The sequence below is a fragment of the Hemitrygon akajei genome, chromosome 28 (genome assembly GCF_048418815.1).
Source record: "Hemitrygon akajei chromosome 28, sHemAka1.3, whole genome shotgun sequence".
In the NCBI taxonomy this organism is placed as follows: domain Eukaryota; kingdom Metazoa; phylum Chordata; class Chondrichthyes; order Myliobatiformes; family Dasyatidae; genus Hemitrygon; species Hemitrygon akajei.
In genome coordinates, this window is record NC_133151.1 from 37,766,242 (window position 1) to 37,781,197 (window position 14,956).

Genomic DNA, 14,956 nt, shown 5'->3' on the forward strand with positions numbered 1-14,956 from the left:
ACACACACACACTGTCACACACACTCACACACAGATACGGACACAGACACACACACTCACACACAAACAGACACACACACACACTCACACGCAGACACAAACACTCACAAACACAGACACACACACACACTCACACACACACACACTCACACACACAGACAGACACACTCACAAAAACACACAGAATACCACAGACACAGACATACACTCACACATACACACAGACACACACACAGACACACTCACAGACACACTCACAGGCACACACACTCACACACACAGACACAGACACACACGCACACACACTCACACACACAGACACACACACACGCACTCACACACTCACGCACACACAGACACACACACACACACAGACACAGACGCACACACACACAGACACACACACACACAGACACAGGCACACACACTCACACACACAGACACACACACAAACACTCACACACACAAACACACACAATCTCACACACAGACACACACTCACAGACACACACACAAAGACACACACACTCACACACACATTCGCACACACAGATACACACACAGACACACACACTCAGACACAAAGACACACACACGCACACAGAGACATGCACACACTCTCACACACAGACACAAGCACACACAGACACACACACCAACACACACACAGACACACACACACACAGACACCAACACACACAAACACACACACGCACACTCACAAACACACACACTCACACACACAGACACACACACTCACACACACAGACAGACACACACTCAGAAACAGAGACACACACACTCACTCACACACCCACAAACACACACAGTCACAAATGAACACACACACACACCCACTCACACACACACACACTCACACACATAGACACTCACACACACAGACACACACACACTCACACAAACAGAAACACACACTCACTCACACACACAGACACACTCACACACACAGACACGAACACACACAGACACACACACTCACACACACAGACACACACACACATACGGACACACACACTCACACACACAGACACACACACTGACACACACAGAGACACACACACAAAGACACACACACACTCACACACACAGACACACACACTCACACACACACTCACACACACAAGGACACACACACTCATACACACACAAACACACACACACTCAGAAACACACACACTCACACACACACAGACACACACACTCACACACAGACAGACAGACACTCATAAACAGAGACACACACACTCACTCACACACCCACAAACACACACAGTCACAAATAAACACACACACACTCACACACACACACTCACACGCAGACACAAACACTCACACACACAGACACACACACTCACACGGACACACACACGCACAAACTCAGACACACACACACAGACACACACTCACACACACACAGATACAGACACACACACACAGACACACACAAACACACACACAGACACCCACACTCACAGGCACACACAGACACACACACAAACACACACACAGACATACACTCACACACAGACACACACACACAGTGACAGATACACACAGACACACACACACACTTAAACTGACACACACAGACACAGACACACACACTCGCACAGACACGCACACACAAACACTCACACACACAGTTACACTGACACACAAACAGACACAGACACAGACACGCACACTCGCACAGTAACACTCAGACACAGACATACACACAGACACACACAATCACACACACAGAGACAGACACACACACTCACACAGACACACTCACAGACACAGACACACACACTCACACACACACACACACACTCACACACACACAGACACACACACTCACAGACACCCACAGACAAACGCACACACACACTTACACAGACACACACACAGACACAGACACACACACTCATACAGACACACACAAACACAGACCCAGACACACACACTCAGACACACACACAGACACACACTTACACTGACACACTCACACACAGACACAAACACACAGACACTGAAAAACACACTCACACACACAGACACACACACACACAGACAGACACACTCACCGACACACACAGACAAACGCAGACACACACTTACACAGACACACACACACACAGACACACACACACACTCAGAGACACACACAGACACACTCACACACAGACATATACACACACATTCACAGACACACACACTCACACACAGAGACACACACACAGACACAGACACACACACTCACACAGTCACACACACACACGCACACACACACACTTACACACACACTCACACACACACACATACACACACACTCACACACACAGACACACACACTCACACGGACACACACACGCACAGACTCAGACACACACACACAGAGACACACTTACACTGACACACACACACACACATAGACACATACACACAGACACACATACACAGACACACACACTCAAACAGACACACACACACTTACACACACACACATACACACACACTCACACACAGAGACACACACACTCACACGGACACACACACGCACAGACACAGACACACACAGAGACACACACTCACACACACACAGACACAGACACACACACTCACACACAAACAGACACACACACAAACACACACACAGAAACACACACTCACAGGCACACACAGACACACACACACAAACACACTTACACAGACCTACACTCACACACAGACACAAACACACAGACACAGACTTACACACACTCACACACACACAGACACAGACACACACACTCACAGACACACACAGACACACATACACACTTACACTGACACACACACAGACACAGACACACACACTCACAGACACACACAGACACACACACAAACACACTTAGACAGACATACACTCACACACAGACACAGACACAGACTCACACACACTCACACACACACAGACACACACACACACAGACACAGACACACACACTCACACAGACACTCACTCAGACACAGACACACACTCACACACACACAGACACACACACAGACACAAGCACATAGACACAGACACACACATTCACACACACAGAGACACACACACACTGTCACACACACTCACACACAGATACGGACACAGACACACACACTCACACACAAACAGACACACACACACACTCACACGCAGACACAAACACTCACAAACACAGACACACACACACACTCACACACACACACACTCACACACACAGACAGACACACTCACAAAAACACACAGAATACCACAGACACAGACATACACTCACACATACACACAGACACACACACAGACACACTCACAGACACACTCACAGGCACACACACTCACACACACAGACACAGACACACACGCACACACACTCACACACACAGACACACACACACGCACTCACACACTCACGCACACACAGACACACACACACACACAGACACAGACGCACACACACACAGACACACACACACACAGACACAGGCACACACACTCACACACACAGACACACACACAAACACTCACACACACAAACACACACAATCTCACACACAGACACACACTCACAGACACACACACAAAGACACACACACTCACACACACATTCGCACACACAGATACACACACAGACACACACACTCAGACACAAAGACACACACACGCACACAGAGACATGCACACACTCTCACACACAGACACAAGCACACACAGACACACACACCAACACACACACAGACACACACACACACAGACACCAACACACACAAACACACACACGCACACTCACAAACACACACACTCACACACACAGACACACACACTCACACACACAGACAGACACACACTCAGAAACAGAGACACACACACTCACTCACACACCCACAAACACACACAGTCACAAATGAACACACACACACACCCACTCACACACACACACACTCACACACATAGACACTCACACACACAGACACACACACACTCACACAAACAGAAACACACACTCACTCACACACACAGACACACTCACACACACAGACACGAACACACACAGACACACACACTCACACACACAGACACACACACACATACGGACACACACACTCACACACACAGACACACACACTGACACACACAGAGACACACACACAAAGACACACACACACTCACACACACAGACACACACACTCACACACACACTCACACACACAAGGACACACACACTCATACACACACAAACACACACACACTCAGAAACACACACACTCACACACACACAGACACACACACTCACACACAGACAGACAGACACTCATAAACAGAGACACACACACTCACTCACACACCCACAAACACACACAGTCACAAATAAACACACACACACTCACACACACACACTCACACGCAGACACAAACACTCACACACACAGACACACACACTCACACGGACACACACACGCACAAACTCAGACACACACACACAGACACACACTCACACACACACAGATACAGACACACACACACAGACACACACAAACACACACACAGACACCCACACTCACAGGCACACACAGACACACACACAAACACACACACAGACATACACTCACACACAGACACACACACACAGTGACAGATACACACAGACACACACACACACTTAAACTGACACACACAGACACAGACACACACACTCGCACAGACACGCACACACAAACACTCACACACACAGTTACACTGACACACAAACAGACACAGACACAGACACGCACACTCGCACAGTAACACTCAGACACAGACATACACACAGACACACACAATCACACACACAGAGACACACAGACAGACACACACACTCACACACACAGACACAGACACACACACACACACAGACACACACAAACACACACACAGACACCCACACTCACAGGCACACACAGACACACACACAAACACACTTACACAGACATACACTCACACACACAGACACACAGAAACACACACACAGACACCCACACTCACAGGCACACACACACACACACACAAACACACTTACACAGACATGCACTCACACACAGACACACACACACACTGACAGATACACACAGACACACACACACTTAAACTGACACACACACAGACACAGACACACACACTCGCACAGACACGCACACACAAACACTCACACTCACAGTTACACTGACACACACACAGACACAGACACACACACTCACAGACACACACACAGACACAGACACAGACACAGACACGCACACTCGCACAGTAACACTCAGACACAGACATACACACAGACACACACAATCACACACACAGAGACACACAGACAGACACACACACTCACACACACAGACACAGACACACACACTCACACAGACACACTCACAAACACAGACACACACACTCACACACACACACACACACTCACACGCACACAGACACACACACTCACAGACACCCACAGACAACCGCACACACACACTTACACAGACACACACACAGACACAGACACACACACTCACACAGACACACACACACAGACACTGACACACACACAGACACACACTTACACTGACACACTCACACACAGACACAAACACACAGACACTGAAAAACACACTCACACACACAGACACAGACACCCACACTGACACAGACACACACACACAGACACAGTCACACACACTCACACACAAACACCGACACACACACACTTACACTGACAAAGACACAGACACACACACTCACAGACACAAACACACACACTTACACTGACACACACACAGACACAAACACATAGACACAGCCACACACACACACAGACACACACACTCACCGACACACACAGACAAACGCACACACACACTTACACAGACACACACACACACAGACACACACACTCACACACAGAGCCACACACACCCACACACACACACGCACACAGACACAGACACACACACACCGAGACACACTTACACTGACACACACACACACATAGACACAGACACACATACACATACACACACACTCACACAGACACACACACACACACACACACACAGACACACACACTCACACACACACAGACACACACACAGACACACACACAGACACACACACACTCACACACACACAGACACACACACACTCACAGACGCACACACACACACTTACACTGACACACACACAGACACAAACACATAGACACAGCCACACAGCCACGCACACACAGACACACACACTCACCGACACACACAGACAAACGCACACACACACTTACACAGACACACACACACACATTCACAGACACACACACTCACACACAGAGACACACACACAGACACAGACACACACACTCACACAGTCACACACACACGCACAGACACACACACACTTACACACACACTCACACACACACATACACACACACTCACACACAGAGACACACACACTCACACGGACACACACACGCACAGACTTAGACACACACACACAGAGACACACTTACACTGACACACACACACACATAGACACAGACACACAGACACACATACACATACACACACACTCACACAGACACACACACACACACACACAGACACACACACTCACACACACACAGACACACACACAGACACACACACACTCACACACACACTCACAGACGCACACACACACACAGAAACACACACACAGACACACACACACACTCACACACACACACAAACACACACACTCACACTCACAAGGACACACACACTAACACACACACTCACACACACAGACACACACACACAGACACGCACACACTCACACACACAGAGACACACACACACTGTCACACACACTCACACACAGATACGGACACAGACACACACACTCACACACAAACAGACACACATACATACAGACACACACACTCACACGCAGACACAAACACTCACAAACACAGACACACACACACTCACACACACAGACAGACACACTCACAAAAACACACAGAATACCACAGACACAGACATACACTCACACATACACAGACACACACACTCACACACACCCACAGACACACACACAGACACACTCACAGACACACTTACAGGCACACACACTCACACACACAGACACAGACACACACGCACACACACTCACACACACAGACACACACACGCACTCACACACTGACGCACACACAGACACACACACACACTCACACACACAGACACAGACACACACACTCACACAGACACACTCACAGACACAGACACACACACTCACACACACACACACACACTCACACACACACAGACACACACACTCACAGACACCCACAGACAAACGCACACACACACTTACACAGACACACACACAGACACAGACACACACACTCATACAGACACACACAAACACAGACCCAGACACACACACTCAGACACACACACAGACACACACTTACACTGACACACTCACACACAGACACAAACACACAGACACTGAAAAACACACTCACACACACAGACACACACACACACAGACAGACACACTCACCGACACACACAGACAAACGCAGACACACACTTACACAGACACACACACACACAGACACACACACACACTCAGAGACACACACAGACACACTCACACACAGACATATACACACACATTCACAGACACACACACTCACACACAGAGACACACACACAGACACAGACACACACACTCACACAGTCACACACACACACGCACACACACACACTTACACACACACTCACACACACACACATACACACACACTCACACACACAGACACACACACTCACACGGACACACACACGCACAGACTCAGACACACACACACAGAGACACACTTACACTGACACACACACACACACATAGACACATACACACAGACACACATACACAGACACACACACTCACACAGACACACACACACTTACACACACACACATACACACACACTCACACACAGAGACACACACACTCACACGGACACACACACGCACAGACACAGACACACACAGAGACACACACTCACACACACACAGACACAGACACACACACTCACACACAAACAGACACACACACAAACACACACACAGAAACACACACTCACAGGCACACACAGACACACACACACAAACACACTTACACAGACCTACACTCACACACAGACACAAACACACAGACACAGACTTACACACACTCACACACACACAGACACAGACACACACACTCACAGACACACACAGACACACATACACACTTACACTGACACACACACAGACACAGACACACACACTCACAGACACACACAGACACACACACAAACACACTTAGACAGACATACACTCACACACAGACACAGACACAGACTCACACACACTCACACACACACAGACACACACACACACAGACACAGACACACACACTCACACAGACACTCACTCAGACACAGACACACACTCACACACACACAGACACACACACAGACACAAGCACATAGACACAGACACACACATTCACACACACAGAGACACACACACACTGTCACACACACTCACACACAGATACGGACACAGACACACACACTCACACACAAACAGACACACACACACACTCACACGCAGACACAAACACTCACAAACACAGACACACACACACACTCACACACACACACACTCACACACACAGACAGACACACTCACAAAAACACACAGAATACCACAGACACAGACATACACTCACACATACACACAGACACACACACAGACACACTCACAGACACACTCACAGGCACACACACTCACACACACAGACACAGACACACACGCACACACACTCACACACACAGACACACACACACGCACTCACACACTCACGCACACACAGACACACACACACACACAGACACAGACGCACACACACACAGACACACACACACACAGACACAGGCACACACACTCACACACACAGACACACACACAAACACTCACACACACAAACACACACAATCTCACACACAGACACACACTCACAGACACACACACAAAGACACACACACTCACACACACATTCGCACACACAGATACACACACAGACACACACACTCAGACACAAAGACACACACACGCACACAGAGACATGCACACACTCTCACACACAGACACAAGCACACACAGACACACACACCAACACACACACAGACACACACACACACAGACACCAACACACACAAACACACACACGCACACTCACAAACACACACACTCACACACACAGACACACACACTCACACACACAGACAGACACACACTCAGAAACAGAGACACACACACTCACTCACACACCCACAAACACACACAGTCACAAATGAACACACACACACACCCACTCACACACACACACACTCACACACATAGACACTCACACACACAGACACACACACACTCACACAAACAGAAACACACACTCACTCACACACACAGACACACTCACACACACAGACACGAACACACACAGACACACACACTCACACACACAGACACACACACACATACGGACACACACACTCACACACACAGACACACACACTGACACACACAGAGACACACACACAAAGACACACACACACTCACACACACAGACACACACACTCACACACACACTCACACACACAAGGACACACACACTCATACACACACAAACACACACACACTCAGAAACACACACACTCACACACACACAGACACACACACTCACACACAGACAGACAGACACTCATAAACAGAGACACACACACTCACTCACACACCCACAAACACACACAGTCACAAATAAACACACACACACTCACACACACACACTCACACGCAGACACAAACACTCACACACACAGACACACACACTCACACGGACACACACACGCACAAACTCAGACACACACACACAGACACACACTCACACACACACAGATACAGACACACACACACAGACACACACAAACACACACACAGACACCCACACTCACAGGCACACACAGACACACACACAAACACACACACAGACATACACTCACACACAGACACACACACACAGTGACAGATACACACAGACACACACACACACTTAAACTGACACACACAGACACAGACACACACACTCGCACAGACACGCACACACAAACACTCACACACACAGTTACACTGACACACAAACAGACACAGACACAGACACGCACACTCGCACAGTAACACTCAGACACAGACATACACACAGACACACACAATCACACACACAGAGACACACAGACAGACACACACACTCACACACACAGACACAGACACACACACACACACAGACACACACAAACACACACACAGACACCCACACTCACAGGCACACACAGACACACACACAAACACACTTACACAGACATACACTCACACACAGACACACACACACACTGACAGATACACACAGACACACACACACACTTAAACTGACACACACAGACACAGACACACACACTCGCACAGACACGCACACACAAACACTCACACACACAGTTACACTGACACACAAACAGACACAGACACAGACACGCACACTCGCACAGTAACACTCAGACACAGACATACACACAGACACACACAATCACACACACAGACAGACACACACACTCACACACACAGACACAGACACACACACTCACACAGACACACTCACAGACACAGACACACACACTCACACACACACACACACACACACACACACACACACTCACAGACACCCACAGACAAACGCACACACACACTTACACAGACACACACACAGACACAGACACACACACTCACACAGATACACACACACAGACCCAGACACACACACTCACACGCAGACACAAACATTCACACACACAGACACACACACTCACACACACAGACACACACTCACACAAACACACAGACACACACACTCACACACAGACACACACACACTCACACGCAGACACAAACACTCACACACACAGACACACACACTCACACACACACACACTCACACACACAGACACACACTCACACGGACACACACACGCACAAACTCAGACACACACACAGACACACACTCAGACACACACAGATACAGACACACACACTCACACACACAGACACACAGAAACACACACACAGACACCCACACTCACAGGCACACACACACACACACACACAAACACACTTACACAGACATGCACTCACACACAGACACACACACACACTGACAGATACACACAGACACACACACACTTAAACTGACACACACACAGACACAGACACACACACTCGCACAGACACGCACACACAAACACTCACACTTACACTGACACACACACAGACACAAACACATAGACACAGCCACACACACACACAGAAACACACACTCACCGACACACACAGACAAACGCACACACACACTTACACAGACACACACACACACAGACACACACACACACACTTACACTGACACACACACAGACACATAGACACAGACACACATACACATACACACACACTCACACAGACACACACACACACACACACACAGACACACACACTCACACACACACAGACACACACACAGACACACACACACTCACACACACACAGACACACACACACTCACAGACGCACACACACACACTTACACTGACACACACACAGACACAAACACATAGACACAGCCACAGCCACGCACACACAGACACACACACTCACCGACACACACAGACAAACGCACACACACACTTACACAGACACACACACACACACATTCACAGACACACACACTCACACACAGAGACACACACACAGACACAGACACACACACTCACACAGTCACACACACACGCACAGACACACACACACTTACACACACACTCACACACACACATACACACACTCACACACAGAGACACACACACTCACACGGACACACACACGCACAGACTTAGACACACACACACAGAGACACACTTACACTGACACACACACACATAGACACAGACACACAGACACACATACACATACACACACACTCACACAGACACACACACACACACACAGACACACACACTCACACACACACAGACACACACACAGACACCAACACACACAAACACACACACGCACACTCACAAACACACACACTCACACACACAGACACACACACTCACACACACAGACAGACACACACTCAGAAACAGAGACACACACACTCACTCACACACCCACAAACACACACAGTCACAAATGAACACACACACACACCCACTCACACACACACACACACTCACACACATAGACACTCACACACACAGACACACACTCACACAAACAGAAACACACACTCACTCACACACACAGACACACTCACACACACAGACACGAACACACACACAGACACACACACTCACACACACAGACACACACACACACATACGGACACACACACTCACACACACAGACACACACACTGACACAAACAGAGACACACACACAAAGACACACACACACTCACACACACAGACACACACACTCACACACACACTCACACACACAAGGACACACACACTCATGCACACACAAACACACACACACACACTCAGAAACACACACACTCACACACACACAGACACACACACTCACACACAGACAGACAGACACTCATAAACAGAGACACACACACTCACTCACACACCCACAAACACACACAGTCACAAATAAACACACACACACTCACACGCAGACACAAACACTCACACACACAGACACACACACTCACACGGACACACACACGCACAAACTCAGACACACACACACAGACACACACTCACACACACACAGATACAGACACACACACACAGACACACACAAACACACACACAGACACCCACACTCACAGGCACACACAGACACACACACAAACACACTTACACAGACATACACTCACACACAGACACACACACACAGTGACAGATACACACAGACACACACACACACTTAAACTGACACACACAGACACAGACACACACACTCGCACAGACACGCACACACAAACACTCACACACACAGTTACACTGACACACAAACAGACACAGACACAGACACGCACACTCGCACAGTAACACTCAGACACAGACATACACACAGACACACACAATCACACACACAGAGACACACAGACAGACACACACACTCACACACACAGACACAGACACACACACACACAGACACACACAAACACACACACAGACACCCACACTCACAGGCACACACAGACACACACACAAACACACTTACACAGACATACACTCACACACAGACACACACACACACTGACAGATACACACAGACACACACACACACTTAAACTGACACACACAGACACAGACACACACACTCGCACAGACACGCACACACAAACACTCACACACACAGTTACACTGACACACAAACAGACACAGACACAGACACGCACACTCGCACAGTAACACTCAGACACAGACATACACACAGACACACACAATCACACACACAGACAGACACACACACTCACACACACAGACACAGACACACACACTCACACAGACACACTCACAGACACAGACACACACACTCACACACACACACACACACTCACACACACACACAGACACACACACTCACAGACACCCACAGACAAACGCACACACACACTTACACAGACACACACACAGACACAGACACACACACAGACACAGATACACACACACAGACCCAGACACACACACTCACACGCAGACACAAACATTCACACACACAGACACACACACTCACACACACAGACACACACTCACACAAACACACAGACACACACACTCACACACAGACACACACACACTCACACACACACACTCACACACACACACTCACACGGACACACACACGCACAAACTCAGACACACACACAGACACACACTCAGACACACACAGATACAGACACACACACTCACACACACAGACACACAGAAACACACAAACAGACACCCACACTCACAGGCACACACACACACACACACAAACACACTTACACAGACATGCACTCACACACAGACACACACACACACACTGACAGATACACACAGACACACACACACTTAAACTGACACACACACAGACACAGACACACACACTCGCACAGACACGCACACACAAACACTCACACTCACAGTTACACTGACACACACACAGACACAGACACACACACTCACAGACACACACAGACACACACACAGACACAGACACAGACACAGACACGCACACTCGCACAGTAACACTCAGACACAGACATACACACAGACACACACAATCACACACACAGAGACACACAGACAGACACACACACTCACACACACAGACACAGACACACACACTCACACAGACACACTCACAAACACAGACACACACACTCACACACACACACACACACTCACACGCACACAGACACACACACTCACAGACACCCACAGACAACCGCACACACACACTTACACAGACACACACACAGACACAGACACACACACTCACACAGACACACACACACAGACACTGACACACACACAGACACACACTTACACTGACACACTCACACACAGACACAAACACACAGACACTGAAAAACACACTCACACACACAGACACAGACACCCACACTGACACAGACACACACACACAGACACAGTCACACACACTCACACACAAACACCGACACACACACACTTACACTGACAAAGACACAGACACACACACTCACAGACACAAACACACACACTTACACTGACACACACACAGACAC